Source organism: Mixophyes fleayi, chromosome 11 (genome assembly GCF_038048845.1).
Source record: "Mixophyes fleayi isolate aMixFle1 chromosome 11, aMixFle1.hap1, whole genome shotgun sequence".
Taxonomy (NCBI): Eukaryota; Metazoa; Chordata; class Amphibia; order Anura; family Limnodynastidae; genus Mixophyes; species Mixophyes fleayi.
The window spans coordinates 6781392-6801271 of NC_134412.1; the positions used below are offsets into that span (position 1 = coordinate 6781392).

At 45.2% G+C, this 19880-nt stretch overlaps 2 protein-coding genes and 1 long non-coding RNA gene across 3 annotated transcripts in view; 2 read left to right on the forward strand and 1 right to left on the reverse strand.

Moving 5' to 3' along the window:
- Positions 1–19880, forward strand: part of LOC142107118 (uncharacterized) — a 232537-nt gene that overhangs the window by 111719 nt on the left and 100938 nt on the right. The gene's annotated exons all lie outside the window — the stretch shown is intronic.
- The window catches only part of HPN (hepsin), a 45160-nt gene that overhangs the window by 24557 nt on the left and 723 nt on the right, over positions 1–19880 (reverse strand). The window lies entirely within an intron of this gene.
- LOC142106815 (uncharacterized) overlaps positions 12890–19880 on the forward strand; it is a 54163-nt gene continuing 47172 nt past the window's right edge. Inside the window, exon 1 of the mRNA XM_075189841.1 lies at positions 12890–13810. The gene's annotated coding sequence lies outside the window, so the exon portion shown is untranslated. The remainder of the gene's footprint in view (positions 13811–19880) is intronic.

A 19880-nucleotide genomic window follows, 5' to 3' on the forward strand; every position in this document is an offset into this window, starting at 1 on the left:
TAAGACCTGGAGGCAGCGCTTCCGAAGAGGGGGGTAAGTATGATTTTTTAAATCGCAGAAACAGCAGTTTTTCGGAACTGCTGTTTCTGTGCAGGGCTGTACATAAATGTGAGAAGTAGTTCAATCCTTATCATTGCGATAAGGATTGAAAACTACTTTTCACTTTATGTGAATATTGATAAATGTGCCCCTATATCTGTAAACGATGTTAGTGAATATCATCCTTATTATTCAGGATGTGTTATACAGATCCCGCCCTTTTTTAAAAAAATGTAAAGTCAGGATGGGTAAGATCAGGGCCGGCGGAACATGGTAAGCTGGGTAAGCAAGGTGGGGTGGGTGCCAAGCCTGAGGGGCGCTCCCCTCACCTGCCATCCCCCACTTCTCCACCGGTCTTAAAATAATAATAATAATAATTTAAAAAAATACAATCACCCGATGTCAGGCGCGGCAGCGCCCTCCTCCCTTCTTCATTTGCAAGGAATGTTGGGCGTGATGTCATCACACACGTCGCGCCCGACATTCATTGCAGACGGAGCAGTGAGGAGCAGGGGAAGAGAAGCAGGAGAAGAGGAGCGTCGACAGAAGATAGAAAAAGAAGAGAACTTGAAGAAAAGAAGACATAAGAGAACAAAGAAGGCAATAGAAAGGTAAGTCAGAGAAAAAGAATGAGAAAGGGGCACAGCTTTAAAGAAAGGGGTGAAAAATAATGAACAGGGCCTCATAAAAGACAAAAAAACAGCATGATGTGCGCAGAGTGATGGTGAAGGGGTGAAGTGTGGTGATAAAGGGGTACAGTGTGATGATGAAGGGGGCACAGTGTGATGATGAAGGGGCACAGTGTGATAATGAAGGGGGCACAGTGTCATGATGAAGGGGTGATGAAGGGGCACAGTGTGATGATGAAGGGGGCACAGTGTCATGATGAAGGGGTGATGAAGGGGCACAGTGTGATGATGAAGGGGCACAGTGTGATAATGAAGGGGGCACAGTGTCATGATGAAGGGGCACAGTGTGATGATGAAAGGGGCACAGTGTGTTGATAAAGGGGCACAGTGTGATGATGAAGGGGGCACAGTGTCATGATGAAGGGGTGATGAAGGGGCACAGTGTGATGATGAAGGGGCACAGTGTGATAATGAAGGGGGCACAGTGTCATGATGAAGGGGCACAGTGTGATGGTGAAGGGGACACAGTGTGGTGATGATGAAGGGGCACATTGTGATGGTGAAGGGGGCACAGTGTGATGGTGAAGGGGGCACAGTGTGATGGTGAAGGGGCACAGTGTGATAATGAAGGGGACACAGTGTGATGATGAAGGGGGCACAGTGTAATGATGAAGGGGGCACTGTGTGATGATGAAGGGGGCACAGTGTGATGATGAAGGGGACACAGTGTGATGGTGAAGGGGTGCAGTGTGATGGTGAAGGGGCACAGTGTGATTATGAAGGGGCACAGTGTGATAATGAAGGGGGCACAGTGTGATGATGAAGGGGGCACTGTGTGATGATAAAGGGGGCACAGTGTGATGGTGAAGGGGCACAGTGTGATGATGAAGGGGACACAGTGTGATGGTGAAGGGGTGCAGTGTGATGGTGAAGGGGTGCAGTGTGATGGTGAAGGGGCATAGTGTGATAATGAAGGGGACACAGTGTGATGATGAAGGGGGCACTGTGTGATGATAAAGGGGGCACAGTGTGATGGTGAAGGGGTGCAGTGTGATGGTGAAGGGGCACAGTGTGATGGTGAAGGGGTGCAGAATGATGGTGAAGGGGCACTGTGTGATGATGAAGGGGGCACAGTGTGATGATGAAGGGGGCACTGTGTGATGATAAAGGGGGCACAGTGTGATGGTGAAGGGGTGCAGTGTGATGGTGAAGGGGCACAGTGTGATGGTGAAGGGGTGCAGTATGATGGTGAAGGGGCACAGTGTGATGATGAAGGGGGCACAGTGTGATGATGAAGGGGACACAGTGTGATGGTGAAGGGGCACAGTGTGATGGTGAAGGGGCACAGTGTGATGATGAAGGGGGCACAGTGTGATGATGAAGGGGACACAGTGTGATGGTGAAGGGGCACAGTGTGATGATGAAGGGGACACAGTGTGATGGTGAAGGGGCACAGTGTGATGATGAAGGGGCACTGTGTGATGGTGAAGGGGTGCAGTGTGATGGTGAAGGGGCACAGTGTGATGGTGAAGGGGTGCAGTATGATGGTGAAGGGGCACAGTGTGATGATAAAGGGGGCACAGTGTGATGATGAAGAGGCAAAGTGTGATGGTGAAGGGGACGCAGTGTGATGCTGAAGGGGGCACAGTGTGATGGTGAAGGGGGCACAGTGTGATGATGAAGGGGGCACAGTGTGATGATGAAGGGGACACAGTGTGATGGTGAAGGGGCACAGTGTGATGATGAAGGGGCACTGTGTGATGGTGAAGGGGTGCAGTGTGATGGTGAAGGGGCACAGTGTGATGATAAAGGGGGCACAGTGTGATGATGAAGAGGCAAAGTGTGATGGTGAAGGGGATGCAGTGTGATGCTGAAGGGGGCACAGTGTGATGGTGAAGGGGGCACAGTGTGATGATGAAGGGGGCACAGTGTGACGATGAAGGGGCACTGTGTGACGATGAAGGGGGCACAGTGTGATGATGAAGGGGCACAGTGTGGTGATAAAGGGGGCACTGTGTAATGGTGAAGGGGCACAGAGTGACGATGAAGGGGCACTGTGTGATGATGAAGGGGGCACAGTGTGATGGTGAAGGGGCACAGTGTGATGGTGAAGGGGTGCAGTGTGATGGTGAAGGGGCACAGTGTGATGGTGAAGGGGTGCAGTGTGATGGTGAAGGGGCACAGTGTGATGGTGAAGGGGTGCAGTGTGATGGTGAAGGGGCACAGTGTGATGGTGAAGGGGTGCAGTGTGATGGTGAAGGGGCACAGTGTGATTATGAAGGGGCACAGTGTGATAATGAAGGGGACACAGTGTGATGATGAAGGGGCACAGTGTGATGATGAAGGGGGCACAGTGTGATGATGAAGGGGTGCAGTGTGATGGTGAAGGGGCACAGTGTGATGGTGAAGGGGTGCAGTGTGATGGTGAAGGGGCACAGTGTGATGGTGAAGGGGTGCAGTGTGATGGTGAAGGGGCGCAGTGTGATGGTGAAGGGGCGCAGTGTGATGGTGAAGGGGCACAGTGTGATGGTGAAGGGGCACAGTGTGATGGTGAAGGGGTGCAGTGTGATGGTGAAGGGGCACAGTGTGATGGTGAAGGGGTGCAGTATGATGGTGAAGGGGCACTGTGTGATGATGAAGGGGGCACAGTGTGATGATGAAGGGGGCACAGTGTGATGATGAAGGGGACACAGTGTGATGGTGAAGGGGCACAGTGTGATTATGAAGGGGCACAGTATGATAATGAAGGGGACACAGTGTGATGATGAAGGGGCACAGTGTGATGGTGAAGGGGCACAGTGTGATGATGAAGGGGGCACAGTGTGATGATGAAGGGGACACAGTGTGATGATGAAGGGGACACAGTGTGATGGTGAAGGGGCACAGTGTGATGATGAAGGGGGCACAGTGTGATGATGAAGGGGACACAGTGTGATGGTGAAGGGGCACAGTGTGATGGTGAAGGGGCACAGTGTGATGATGAAGGGGGCACAGTGTGATGATGAAGGGGACACAGTGTGATGATGAAGGGGACACAGTGTGATGGTGAAGGGGCACAGTGTGATGATGAAGGGGCACTGTGTGATGGTGAAGGGGTGCAGTGTGATGGTGAAGGGGCACAGTTTGATGGTGAAGGGGTGCAGTATGATGGTGAAGGGGTGCAGTATGATGGTGAAGGGGCACAGTGTGATGATAAAGGGGGCACAGTGTGATGATGAAGAGGCAAAGTGTGATGGTGAAGGGGACGCAGTGTGATGCTGAAGGGGGCACAGTGTGATGGTGAAGGGGGCACAGTGTGATGATGAAGGGGACACAGTGTGATGGTGAAGGGGCACAGTGTGATGATGAAGGGGCACTGTGTGATGGTGAAGGGGTGCAGTGTGATGGTGAAGGGGCACAGTGTGATGATAAAGGGGGCACAGTGTGATGATGAAGAGGCAAAGTGTGATGGTGAAGGGGATGCAGTGTGATGCTGAAGGGGGCACTGTGTAATGGTGAAGGGGCACAGAGTGACGATGAAGGGGGCACAGTGTGATGATGAAGAGGGCACTGTGTGATGATGAAGGGGGCACAGTGTGATGGTGAAGGGGCACAGTGTGATGGTGAAGGGGCACAGTGTGATGGTGAAGGGGTGCAGTGTGATGGTGAAGGGGCACAGTGTGATGGTGAAGGGGTGCAGTGTGATGGTGAAGGGGCACAGTGTGATGGTGAAGGGGCACAGTGTGGTGATAAAGGGGGCACTGTGTAATGGTGAAGGGGCACAGAGTGACGATGAAGGGGGCACAGTGTGATGATGAAGAGGGCACTGTGTGATGATGAAGGGGGCACAGTGTGATGGTGAAGGGGCACAGTGTGATGGTGAAGGGGCACAGTGTGATGGTGAAGGGGTGCAGTGTGATGGTGAAGGGGCACAGTGTGATGGTGAAGGGGTGCAGTGTGATGGTGAAGGGGCACAGTGTGATGGTGAAGGGGTGCAGTGTGATGGTGAAGGGGCACAGTGTGATTATGAAGGGGCACAGTGTGATTATGAAGGGGCACAGTGTGATAATGAAGGGGACACAGTGTGATGATGAAGGGGCACAGTGTGATGATGAAGGGGGCACAGTGTGATGATGAAGGGGTGCAGTGTGATGGTGAAGGGGCACAGTGTGATGGTGAAGGGGTGCAGTGTGATGGTGAAGGGGCACAGTGTGATGGTGAAGGGGTGCAGTGTGATGGTGAAGGGGCACAGTGTGATGGTGAAGGGGTGCAGTGTGATGGTGAAGGGGCGCAGTGTGATGGTGAAGGGGCGCAGTGTGATGGTGAAGGGGCACAGTGTGATGGTGAAGGGGCACAGTGTGATGGTGAAGGGGTGCAGTGTGATGGTGAAGGGGCACAGTGTGATGGTGAAGGGGTGCAGTATGATGGTGAAGGGGCACTGTGTGATGATGAAGGGGGCACAGTGTGATGATGAAGGGGGCACAGTGTGATGATGAAGGGGACACAGTGTGATGGTGAAGGGGCACAGTGTGATTATGAAGGGGCACAGTGTGATAATGAAGGGGACACAGTGTGATGATGAAGGGGCACAGTGTGATGATGAAGGGGCACTGTGTGATGATGAAGGGGGCACAGTGTGATGGTGAAGGGGTGCAGTGTGATGGTGAAAGGGTGCAGTGTGATGGTGAAGGGGCACAGTGTGATGGTGAAGGGGTGCAGTATGATGGTGAAGGGGCACAGTGTGATGATAAACGGGGCACAGTGTGATGATGAAGGGGCAAAGTGTGATGGTGAAGGGGCACAGTGTGATGATAAAGGGGACGCAGTGTGATGCTGAAGGGGGCACTGTGTGATAATAAAAGGGGCACAGTGTGATGATGAAGGGGGCACAGTGTGATGATGAAGGGGCACAGTGTGGTGATAAAGGGGGCACTGTGTAATGGTGAAGGGGCACAGAGTGACGATGAAGGGGGCACAGTGTGATGATGAAGAGGGCACAGTGTGGTGATAAAGGGCACAATGTGGTGATAAAGGGGCACAGTTTACTGAAGGAGGGGGCATAGTGTGATGATGAAGGGGCACAGTGTGATGATGAAGGGGCACAGTTTACTGAAGGAGGGACATATGTTTATGAAGGAGAAGAGTGTGATGGAGGAGACTGTCCCATCTTTTTAACCTTTTATGTTTTCCTTTATCCGGTTGCAGACTCGCTGAACTATATAAGGATTAAGTCCTGCCTTGCTTTCCAAGCCTCTGGCTATGTCAGTTACAAACAAATCAAACAGAACCGGACCTACGACTGATCCTGATTAAACCTCTCTACCCAGAATCCACAGCATTGCTAACAGAAGACTGACGCATTTTCCTTTATCCGGGTGCAGACTCACTGAACTATGTAAAGATTAAGTCCTACCTCACTGTCCAATCCTCTGGTTATGTCAGTTACAAACAAATAAAACAGAACGGGACCTATGACTGCTCTTTCTCGAGAATTTCCATCATTGATAACAGAGGACTTACGCGTTTTCCTTTATCCAGGGTGCAGACTCGCTGACTTATATAAGGATTAAATCCTAACTTGTAAAACTTGTTTGATGAGCTCCCTCTGTGGAACAATGCCCAATACCTTGCAAAAATCTAGACACACTAACCCTGATGTAGAGTGAGTTCTAAGCCAGTGTGCGTAGCGTATTTTATGTGCAATCGCTCTGCGCCTGCCCAGAGAGGTGTCCAAACGCCTATGCGCCTAAGCAGACTACCGTCATTCCTGCACTTACGCCCGCTTGCAGTTGGAGAGACTGGGTGGGGGAGGAAAGGGGTGTTCTAATGTATGCCGAGTACAGTACGGCTGGGTTGGCACATCTGCAAACAGATGTAGACCAAAATACAGATGCATAATTGTCAGTCAAAACTGTATTATTTGCCGCTGGTCAAGGACAGGTACCAATAGCGGATGATGATGATGACGACCAACAGCAACAGCGAATGGCTTGTGATTGGCTCGGAATCCCCCATCATTTGTATTCTGCTGGGAATTTCTGGTGGATTGGTGCTTCACCCACAGCTAACCAATTATCAGGAGCAGCTCAGGAGAGATTGGGTGAATATATCATCTAAGGGTTATGTAATCTCATCTAGAAGTTGTCATCGCACTCTCAAATAAAAACATCTAGAGCCGTTTCTTTATACCAGCGGCCCAACATCCGGCTGATCCCCACCATAATACCTGCTTTTGATGAAAGAAGTTTGCACGTCTCTGTTTTATGAAGTCCTCCGACAACTTCTTCCTCTGTAAATATAGCTGTTGACCATATACTGTCACATATAACATACTCCCCCCTTCCCTATCTTCATTCTCATGCCATCCGCCTGAAGATATAGAACAGTGTTTCTCAACTCCAGTCCTCAGGATCTCCTAGCAGTACATGTTTTCCATATTTCCTTGTTGGAGCACAGGTGTATTCATTACTGACTGACACAGTGTAGCAGGTGGTATAATTATTTCCCTGGTCACCTGGCAATCCTGCACTGTTAGTGGGTCCTGAGGACTGGGGTTGAGAAACACTGATATAGAACAAAAACAACTATTTAAATGGTTTGTTACAACCATTTGTGTTTTCCCAGGATGATAATCTCATATCTTGTATTCTTCCTTTCACGGATATACCTGTAAATGTTTCACGTTCCTCTGCAGTAAACTTTGTCCCCTGCCCTTTTTCTTGTACTTTCATCCACCGTCTCCTTGTTTTTGCAAAGCCCTTTTCCTTGTTAGTGAACGGTAATGGTTTTTCTTCTCTTTAACCTTTGCTCTTTTATATGATAAGTAGTTTGTTTGGCATTGAGAAGACTCTCTGTAAAACCTGGCACTGGGCATTATACCAAGCTCAGCTTTGTTATTTCAGTACATAGGTATTTACCTGTCTCTGCAAAATTAGTCCTTCTAAAAAAAAAAAAGTATTAATAACTAAAAAACTAAAAATAACTAGAAAAAGGTTATTGCCTTTTTTTCTTTGGGCAAATTGCAGCCCTCCCCCAAATGTGTACCCCTGCAGAGATACAAAATTGGCAGACTAGGTAGGTCGAAAATATCATCTGTCAAATCACCCTCAGTACTAAGTGTTTAGCCATCATCATCATATATGTTTAATAAACTTTTTCATGATTGAATGTTTAATTATTTAAATATTCATCAATAAATAGCATTTTGTAAAACCGAGATCACCTACAGTGAGTTTTATACTCAGAATTAAAGGAGTCAATTGGTCAATAATAAAAACATAGGGACATTTCCAGGGACAAATATTTCTAAAAACAAATAATTAAAACCTGGTTCTGTCTTTTTAATGAACCTAGACAGTTGCCTAGGGTGCCAACGGTTAGGGGCTCCTGAAACACTGAATGAGTAACATAATGTCACTTGTCAAGTTCTTGATGAAGTTCCGGAAGGGAACGAAACGCGTTGAGTATTACCTATGTATTATACGCTGAATTCTGTTTTTATATCCATTGGCGTTTGCCGTTCTTTACTAATATGTAAGTACAATTGTGTGTTACTTGTTCAATAACGTTGCACCGTACTAGTCACACCTCTTGGCCTCTCTATGGTACTTCCTCTCTGACCGGAGAGGGGTATTTTGGAAATTTGTTATCTCGGTATCATTTGCGGTGAGAGAGGGGCCGAGATCAGGGTCATCAGTCCCTTCATCCAGCACCCTAATCGGGACATAAGAATTATCAACGGCGACGGAATACAGCATTCTATTACATCTATAGGTTCATCATTACAGCGTCTACTGTGCTAAATCGTGCCGCTTCCAGCTGCGTAACATCGCTCGCATCCGGCCCTTCCTCTCCCAAGATGCCACCAAATGTCTTATTCACTCTCGGATCATCTACCGCTTGGACTACTGCAACCTCCTCCTTACTGGCCTCCCCCAATCTCATCTCGCTCCCCTTCGATCTGTTGTTAACGCAGCCCCTAGGTTTATCTTCCTTTCTCGCCGCTTCTCTTCTGTCTCCCCCCTCTACCTAGCCCTTCACTGGCTCCCCTTCCCCTACAGAATCCTGTTCAAGCTCCTCACACTCACATACAAGGCCCTCGCCAACTCCACTGCACCCTACATCTCCACCCTCCTCTCTATTCACGTTCCATCCCACCCTCTCCAATCTGCCAATGACCGTCGCCTCTCTTCCCCCAGATTACCTCCTCCCACGCGTGTATGCAAGACTTCTCCCGTGCTGCCCCCTTCCACTGGAACAAGCTCCCTCCCTCCATCAGAACTTCCCCTAATTAGTCCAGTTTCAAACGGGCTTTAAAAACCCACCTTTTTCTTAAAGCCTTCCAGTCTCCCACTTAACTTCCTACCTTATCTTCTGCCTCTCCCCCTTCATTCCCCATTCATGTATCTGCCTCCATTACTCCTTCTCTCCCTCTCACCCCTGTGTCTCTCTGTCTGTCTATCCCCCTCCACTTAGATTGTACACTCCTTTGAGCAGGGCCATCTCTCCTCCTGTTTCCACCACTTCTAATTCTGCTCTCCAGCTACCTAGCCCTCCTCCTCGAGGAACCTCTGCCCTCCATCCCCTTTCGCCCCCTCCTCTCCCCTCTAGGGGTCGTCCTGTCATCCGCGCCCTCCCTCTTGGGCTCCGTCGTATGCGGATCTCCCTCTCCCCTCCCCTCCCTCTCTAGCTGTGCTTTGAGCTTACTGAGTTACTGTGCTTATTGTTTATTGTACTGTGTTGTCTCACCTCGTATTGTAATCGTTTGTGGCGCCCTATAAATAAAAATTAATAACAACAATAATAATAATAATAATAATAATAATAATAATAATGTCTCCCTCTGGGAAAATTGGGCATATTATCGTCTGGACTGCACATTACTTGTTATATTGACACTATCCTTTACAAACATTTTACTAAGTTTCAACTGACTTCTGTTTATGGATGTGCCACCTATGTGCGCTTAATCGCATGTCATTTACATGCTTATCGATTGGACGGACATATTTTATTGTTCGTAGCTTGTGCTTCTGTTTTTGTTTTGTTTTGATTTGTTTATTTCATGTTTTTGTTTCTGTTTGTTGTTATTGTTTTTGTTATTGTTTCTGCTTTTGTTTTGGTCTCTCTGGCATTGAGCGCTTTAGGGTTGTTGTTACAAAGTGATTTCAATAACCGACCCTCTCCAAGTCCCAGGAGGAGAGGATGCTGCCCCCACCTTACCCGCCTGCTAAGGTAAGCGGCAGCGGAGGGGGGGGTATATAATGCGAGAGGCGCGGCGGTGTCCGTTTCTGGTGGCTGGGGGATTGTGCCAGCCCCAGACAAGTTGGTAGGCAGCTGTAAGTCCATGATATTGTAGTTTCTATTTGACTGAGAGCTGCCAACACAGCTACCCATACACAGAGTTTTGTTATTATTTTAATTGGTTTAAAAGTTCATTTTTGATATCCCGCACTAGACAAATGTCCTTGTTACTAGCACTATAAATGACCAGCGCTGTATTCCGTGTCATTTCAGCTGGGCTCTATGACAAGCCAGTTTCTCCTGCACGCTGCAAACCTTACCATATTAGTCCAGCAGCTGTTAATGTGCAAGTGAGGAGACACAGATGATATCTGAGCGGACGTTGGCCCTGACAGGATGCCTGTGTGGTAACAGGAAGCGGAGGAAGGGGGAGCCTCAACGCTGTTAGAAGGCGGGTCCTGCACTGCAAGAATAGGCTGCATAGTCCCCATCTACACAGCAGTGACAGAAGGGGGAGGGGTGTTAAAGGGGCAGCACACTTTTGTTTTTTTTGTTTTTTTTATCATTTGAAAAAAAATCCTTCTGGAAACTGATATCATGAGGTGGTGATTATTGGAACATAGAACTATCACTTATTATTATTATCTGTTAATTTCTGATTTCTAGCTCAAAACATACCTTTTTTTTAAAAAAAAATCTGCTGAATTCTATTGATAAACGCAGAGATCTGTGCCAAATGTGCATTATAACATCACTTTTCACATATCCACGCTTTTACAGTTTTAACTCTACTCAAGTAGGACAGGATAAATGTATCAAGCTGAGAGTTTTACAGCGGGTTTGAAAAGTGAAGATGTTGCCTATAGCAACCAATCAGATTCTAGCTGTCATTTTGTAGAATGTACTAAATAAATGATAACTAGGGGCCTGATTCATGAAGGATCTTAACTTCAGAAACTTCTTATTTCAGTCTCCTGGACAAAACCATGTTACAATGCAAGGGATGCAAATTAGTATTCTGTTTTGCACATAAGTTAAATACTTACTGTTTTTTCATGTAGCACACAAATACTTGATAGCTTATTTCTACACTGAAATTTAAAGTTGAAAGGTTGATATTTGTGACTTCCTATGACTTCTAATGTGTACAGTTATACTAAATATGAAACATTTATTAAAGGATTTTTCTCTCCTGTGATCCATAATAAAATGTACATGTAAAATATGTTTTTGCGTTTTCTTTTACTATTCAACTTTCTTTAACCATATTCATTATTTTGGTTACATTGAGACGCTAAAATATCTCGTTATAGTGCAATAAAGAACTATGTCATTGTTTCTTCGAAGATAAGGATCTATGAATCTTCATTAGGAGTCATACAGACTTAATAACGCTATGAAGCTAAAGATAACTTAGCGTCACTTAACGAAAGCGGCACTTTTGTTGGACAATTAGGTCATTTTATGCCTAATTAGCCACAAACTGCAGAGGGCCCAGAAAGATTGCCAATCCTAATCAGCCTCGGGATATAACTAACATACCTCCCAACATGTCTGTCCCCAGCAGCGAGCCAGGGGGCTTGGTCATGTCACAAAGGAGTTGTGGCCACGGCGTGATAATGCCCCCATAGGGCTGCGAAGAGCTAGGTTGCCCATTAGAACCCTCTCTTCTTCCAACATTCCCACTTGCCCCGGAGCGAGACAGAGCCCTAAAATCATGCTATAAAGCTGAAATCGGGACAGTTGGGAATTATGGACTAATAAGAGAGTGCAGTCGGTGACCTTCTCAGTAAAACAATCCATGGCCTGACCGATGGTGTCTGTTGGGAATAGTGTCCAGTGAGATTCCAAACTAGTCCCACTCTGGTCCTCTAAGCATGCACAGGGGCCAGCGTATGCACAGTGAATCTTGATTTGGGTTCCAGAATGTCCCTCTCCTACTTCTGGTCCTGGTCAGCTCCATCATGAATATAATACATTGTGATGCTGATGTTGTAAATAAATATTTATGCCACGTATCTCATGGTCTGACTTTACTCTATGGCCTGATCGTTACTTTATTCCTACTATTGTGTCACCAAACACTGGTTCACAAGTGCTCAATATTCGATCTGCAAAATTTTCATCTAACTTCAGTCAGCAATTAGCTTTTCTCTCTCTAGTGCAGGTTATTCAATGAGAGAACAAGTCTGATTGGTTGCTATTGTTTTAGTGCAAATGTTGGACCTAAATGCGATGTTAGAAAATAATCCCTGTGATATGTATCATTTTTGTTACTCACTGCCACAGAATTCATCAGTTGTACTTATTATACTGCATTTATATTCTACAGGAGAAATAAGAGTGCCAGTAAAATAGAAGAGATGGAGAAAATTAGGTGATTTGTTACTATTCAAAAATGTGCGGCTATATATTCTAAATTATTATTATTATTATTATTCCTGAATATTTGAGTATGACCAGGCAGTTGTTCTGTCTTTATTTATCACCATGCAATAAGCCTAAATCTGTCTCAGACAACATTCTACAAGAAAAGAAGCAATGCTTGTGCTAGTGGTAATGAAGCAAAGAAAAGTAGCACTAATGCATCTTTAATTTATTACCCATAAACCTGCTTTTCCTTGAGCTGCACATATTGGAAATCTAACTTTCCAAAATACAAATACAAAAAAGGTGTTGCATTTTATATGTTGACATGTTATTATCTACAGGAAATCATATAATATTGAGGGGACACCGGTCTGTGCCAGCCTACTAATTAGGGGGGCGGTGTATACGACTTCTGGATTTTAATTAGAGTTGCTGTGTTGCATTAATCCTACTATACTGGGCGCTAAAAGCATTTGTCAAGAAAACAGTCTACAAGTGAGCGCAAGGACTATGGTAAATAGCATGAAAGTTCTTTTATTGGGGAAGGGGAAGGGTTAATCATTTGTAATATGAGACTGAACACTCATTTCCTGCTCTAAGTCATAAGTGAAACCACAAATGCTGCTCAGTCTCACAGAAATTGGGACGATATCATAAAACAGCATTACGGGGACGACTTTGCTTTAATGTTTCATACTTTTGTCTTATGTTTCAAAATTATCCGACTGCAGAGCTGACCTGAAGCACTGTATGCTATACATTGGCTGAGGGTGTATATCCCCTTACAGATCTGTTGCAATGTTAGAACACTCCTTGTGGTTTGACAGTGATACTGTGATCTACAAGTCAACATTCCACTGTCTGGGTGAGGCATATATTACAACTCTCCATATTCTGACCTTCGTTCTTCGGCTGTTTGTTCCCCAAGAGTTAACTTACAGGAAAACTTTGTCAAGATTCCAGTATAAGGAAAAAGAGAGGAGTATCAGAATCTTCGCTGGATTTGGACACGTACTTCTGTTACTGCTGACGTTCCCAGGATTTATATACTGAGTTTTAACAGCTGACTTTTGGATTTCTTACTTTAACCCTACATCTGGACAATATATATTTTTCTCAAACTATGACCCAATTAAGGAAACAAAGTTATAGTTTCTCTATTACCTGATGTAACCATTCTCAACTTTTTATTTTTTTATTTAACGTTTATTGGATACAACTGTCAACAGGCAAGAAACATATTGATTGCAATGAACTAGGAGATTTTACAAAATAGCTGAAATTATGACAAAATAACAATCAATTTTACAACAACAAAAATGTCCTAAACAGCTTTTAAACAGTTACAAGGATCTCTCTATAAATGTACAAAAAGTACGTTAAGGATATTCTGACATCATTGATGGAAGTAACATCTTGGATTTGGGCTTTGGAGATGCAAAATGGAATGGGATCTATTATTCTTTAAAGCTGGACTTGGAAAAAACTTTCAAAACACATTTACCCAAAACTTTTGTCTTATATCCGGATGAATGCAAAGGATCCTATTGGTATGATTTCTTTTTTAAAGTAAACAAAACAGTCAGAATCTTAATTCTGAATGGTTATAATTTACAATCAGATCCTGCGGGAACAGGGCAGGGAGAAGCAACATTTGGGAAATCAGGAAATCTCTTGATTTTATCTTTGGGATCCTAAATAGGTCTGAGACTACAGCTGTAAGAGGGGCGCCAACCCTTGCATTGCAATGCCATGACTAATATAAAGTCATTGCACAACAGGGGAGGGACTATGATGATGATGATGATGATGCAAATTGTGTTTTGAAACTCCTCCTACTGTAGAATCTGGGAGGAGTCCACAAACTGCAGAAGCCTCTTGGTCATTCCGGTAGCGTACGCAAGCATTTACTTGTAGTATTGTTATGGGATTTGGGGATCTGATTGCCTTTATAAGTGCTATTAGAGTTACGTTTAGTTTTATACTTGGGCTGTTTTTTTTATCCTACATGATATAATGACCTTTGGAGCAATTCCCTTATACAAATCTATTTACTAATAGCCGCTGTGCTACATTTGATAGCTTTGTCTATATTTTACATAATTGTGGACTATCATCTTTGGTCTACTCAATATATGGTATTTAAGGTGCTGTTCTAGTACTAGCATGTCTTTGCATTGGAGAAAAATGTAACATTACTCCAAAGTATCATAAATTTGAATGTATTGGGTGAGAGGAACCTACACATGATACAATTTGATCATACAATTTTACTGATTGTGATTAAATTGTATAGAAATCTTACGTATTATGCAAAGGCTAACGAAAAATCCTTCATTGTGTGGGCTGATCGTTTGTTTTTTTTTTAGATGTAGACCAATTTAGTTCTGATTGGTTCACATAAAAATTAGTGTACCATGTGAGGGGAGATTGCAAGATGATTGATACAATCAACATTCATAAAAATCTGCAAAGTGTGTAAGATATTGCAACAAATGTGGGGGTAGACTATTTGGTACAGAGGTGCAAGAAAGACCAACCAGGACTTGTAAAAGTATTTACTTGTAAAACATCAGGAGGTGAGTGTATTAAACAGCGGATTTTGCAAAATTTGGCGACTTTGCAGGGCAAATTTAAAATGGCAATGGCTTTAAAGGCAAAACCTGGCGTTAAGGCCATTGCCATTTTTTAAATTTGCCCTGCAAAGTCGCCAAATTTTGCAAAATTCGCTGTTCAATACATTTACCTCCAGATCTGTAACACAGGAGTTTGTGAAGGAATGTGTCTGTTTGTAGCAGCTTGAAAACAAACATTTATGAAATTGTAACAGATTGTAATAATGGAAAGTTTTCACACCTCATGCATTCATGCGTTCTCAGTATTATAGAATGTTACCATCTGCCACTTCCAGAAAATATTTACCTACAGTCTGAAAGTAAAGATAACATTTATAGACCTGCCCATAGTACGTACATAGCTTAGATGTTTGTGCAGCAGAGATATCAAGATGAAAGCTGCTATTTATGGGCACTTGGCATTAGACTCTGGGAATTGTAGTAACTCCTTCAGGGAACTGTGTACTGCTTGGGTAAGGAGGACTTCAAGTCCCAGAATGCATTGCGTGTTCTGCTAATATTTTATATATATCCCCTTGTTTCTCGCAATAGTACTGTATACAGGGGTGTCCGTGGAGCGGGTTGGCAGTTACCCAGAATCCCCCCTGCTCCAGTCACTTGCTGACTTCTTCGAACATTCGAGTTAGTCGTTGCATTAAAACAACTGAACTGCATTTGACAGGTGGGACACAACCTCTACAGGACCCCCTAAAGTGCCCCTCGTCCTCTCCATTTAAGGGGTTAAGAATACCCACATATCATTCCCGGCCTCATCTGCCGGTTTTCTGTTGCTGCCGGAGGAATCATATTTATTTCAAAGGACTTAAACTTTATGTGGAGGGTTTACATTAACCCCTTCCCTGCTGAGGCTTTTCTCACCCCGGGGGCTGAACACTTTCGGGATCATCACCTATCTATTGATTGCCTGTTGATCAACAATGATCAGCAGGCAGTAAATAAACAGGGGTACGGTCATTTGAAAAAGGAGGCTTCCCTGGTCCTTAGCACTCAAGGGATTAATATACAGATCACTTTATGCTGGCTTTGAAAAAATCCACAAACAGTGGCCGAAACGCGTCGTCTGCTGCTGACATTCCGACCTGCTACATTTTCTGCCCTAAATAGAACATCTGCAAACTCTCTTCTGGTTCAAAACCGCTGGAAAGAAAACTCTTTGTGTATACGGAACCTATGTGCTAGGGTTACTGGTTTCCATCTGGACATCATCCTTTAATGTGAGAAAGTAGCTGGGACAAGTAGACGTGTACGGACTCATCTATCGTGGAGACTGTAAGTGCATAAAAGTTACTGACTCTCAATTAGCCCATTACTCTTTTGGATCTATATCTTAAGTTTCCTGGGAGTTCTATTTCCCCTCAGCCAGCTCCAGGCAGGCCCTAGGCCTTAGCCAGCCCACAGGCCTCAGCCAGCCCACAGGCCTCAGCCAGCCCACAGGCCTCAGCAAGCCCACAGGCCTCAGCAAGCCCACAGGCCTCAGCCAGCCCCTAGGCCTCAGCCAGCCCACAGGCAGCCCCCAGGCCTTAGTCAGCCCTACCCAGCCCTTAGGTCCCAGGCCCCCTAGGCCTCAGCCAGCCCCTAGGCCTCAGCCAGCCCACAGGCCTCAGCCAGCCCACAGGCCTCAGCCAGCCCACAGGCAGCCCCCAGGCCTTAGTCAGCCCTACCCAGCCCTTAGGTCCCAGGCCCCCTAGGCCTCAGCCAGCCCCAGGCCCCAGCCAACCACAGGCAGGCCCTAGGCCACAGCCAGCCCACAGGCCTCAGTCAGCCCCTAGGTCTTAGCCCCCCTCAGGCCTCAGTTAGTCCTAGCCTGTCCACAGGCCTCAGCTAGCCCCAGGCAGCCTCCAGGCCACAACCAGCCCCTAGGCCTCATCCAGCCCCTTGACCCCAATCAATCCCTAGGCCGCAGCCAGCCCCAGGCAGCCACCAGGCCACAGCCAGTGCTAGGCAGCCCCCAACCAGTCCCTAGGCCCCAACCAGTCCCTAGGCCCCAACCAGTCCCTAGGTCCCAACCAGTCCCTAGGTCCTAACTAGCACCAGGCCACAGCCAGCCCTAGGCAGCCCCTAAGCCTCAGTCAGCCCCAGCCAGTCCCTAAGCCTCATCCAGCCCCTAGGCCCAAACATACCCTAGGCCTCAGCCAGCCCCAGGCAGCCCGTAGGCCTCAGCCAACCTCTAGGTCTCAGCCAACCACAGGCAGCCCCCAGGCCACAGCAAGCACCATTCAGCCCCCAGGCCTCAGCCAGCCCCAGGCCTCAGGCAGCCCCCAGGCCTATAGGACTGCGTCAGTTCATGTACCGCCACTGTCCATGGTAAATAAGCTTCACCATAGGAACTCTTTACTAGTAGGGGATGCCACCCACAGCAATCTCTCTGTGTATTGGGTGGAGCCCTAACACCTTTTTCGCCTGAGAAACTTGTTATCTCCCAATGATAAATAGGCCCCTTGGTGTTTAAGCCCAACAAATACCTATGTTGCAGATAGGCAGCATATGAACATTTGCCTCAGGTTTAAAAGAGACTTTATTGCACTCGACATTAAACACATCTACTGATCAGTTCAACATACAAGAGAACAGAAACATATTTGCATCTTAGATAATGAAAAATCTAACAAAATATTATATCAGTGGATGCAAGTCCTTACAATCCCTTATACAATGTACGTCTCGCAGTCCCTGCTACGCACAGTCACCCGTCTAACCACAGACGATGACAGTCAGGCAGACCAGTCTGTCTGCAGACCTCTTTGCTGTCTAGTTTGTCCCATGGGTAATCATTAGCTTATTATGGACAGTGTCTGGAAGGACTTTACCCCTCTATTTTCGGTCACCCTGCCTTTTGTCCATACTCCTAGCACACGCCACATCACACAAATTCCAGAGAGTTACCAAACCACAAGAAAAGGGCACAGAGAGTATAGATGGTGTACTACCACGTACATGAGGGATTAATAACCACTATACATTGTGCCTAAATTAAATATCAGTAGAATTATAAATGTTAGCACCACATGAGAACACGATACATCCGAGTGTCTTATCCTGTGCGTTCTGTTTACTTGTGCCAAGAGCTCAGCCAACCAAATGCAGCGTGTGTCTCTCTAAGAGTGTGACATCACTAGCTCCTCCTACTTATTGGAGACCTCATCCATCCACCATATCCAGATTGAGAAACCAACATTCAAATCCACAAAGGGGAGTACTCCCAGCATTGTACAACACTGTTACATGCTTTAAAAGAGAAGTATCATCAAAATCGGTCGAAATTTTGTGTAACATCAAACCCAACTGAACAATATAATGTATTAATTGCTGATATTTCATTATAGTAAGTGTTCCGTTCTGTGGCTCCTTCTCCTCCTCGGTCACAGACTAAACCTATTCACACACTGCAGTAACCGTGGCTCCCGCTGGTTATATCAAATAAAGTGGCACCTTACCAATTTCCCATGAAAAAATGACTATGTTAGATTTTTCATACACGATCAGTCTACATATATAGATACAATCAAAGCACCAGTTTATAAACACATATTAAATATACAGTCTATAGCCATCTTGCCCTAAAATAGTTTACAATGGCAACCAAGGAAAGACTAGTTTGACTCTGTACTTCCACCCTTTGATCACAAGTGGTACTGCAGTTTACTTCGTATTGTCTATATTCTTCAGCATTAATTCTTATCGAGGGGTATTACAGAGACCCTCAAATTCCCACAGCGCCCAATTCACCTGAGACGCCAATGTACCCATGTCCTAAATACCATTCTTCCTTTTTGTTATGATTAGCATTAAAATGTGATACCTGTCTATTTCAACAAGATAAGATAATCCATATTTAGATCCAGACCATAACAAAACAATAAATGTATTAACATTATTCTCCCATTCTATTTGTTCATCTGTGCCCTCTTGAAACTTTTTTTACAAAGCGCATCACTTGATCTTCTTCCTGAGTTTTTCACTAAAGCTTTTTATCATCCAAGCACAGGTGCTTATTGCCTGAACATAACACAACGCTGCTCTGACGACAGAAGCGCAGCAATGCATTTGGTAACATGTCACGGGCAACGTTTGCAAACCAGAATATTCCTGGTGTTACTGCCGTGACAATAAGTTACATTATTATTCAATAAAATGTAGCTGTACGCATAATAAAAATATTTTTCAAAAGTTTACCTTTAACTTATACATCGTCCTGTATTGGTTGTAGCATTGAGAATGTTTTTATTGTTAATTATAAACAATTAATGAACATTCCCTCCTGATTAATCACTGTTATTGCTGACAGCAGGGTTCAGAGAGGAATGTTAATTAAAAACAAAAACAAAAACTTTCTCATAAAAAATAATCAAGAATGACAGATCCTTGTGAAAATAATTTCATATATGTAGGATAATGTATAAGTTACATAATAGATTATTATTAATGAATTGATAAGACAATAGATATTCCAGTTTACATTGGCCAAGAAACCAGCATGGCAGCTTCCACTCATAAAAACAAACGTGCAACAAAATATGATTCTGTGTACAGAATAATTTAAGGATAATTCCACCCAAAACAGAAGATTAATTATTGGGTAGATGATCAAGTAAAACGTGCCCCAAAATCTTCATTACGCTACGGACGGGTCCCCAATGCTTTTCACGTGTCCGCCGCCGTTTGTCAGCGTAAACCTCGCCTCTGTATGAAATGGACTGGCTTACCAGGAGCAACGAGAGGGCGGCAGAAATTGCAGATCTTTCTACGCTCCTGGCGCTCCGGTCTTTTTTCATTTCATCAGCGTGTGATCTTCCAACCCCACTCTTGCGGTGGGAGCACGCTGAACAATGGCGGGTGCGGCCAACGAATGGGTGGACCCACCGGAGGGCGAGAACGTTGGGCCTGTGTTATCAAGCTATAGGAACTAAGTTTTACTTGGGATATAAAACCCAAAACTGAATTGACACATCATTTAACACATGTACTGAAAATGTAGGTGATAGAA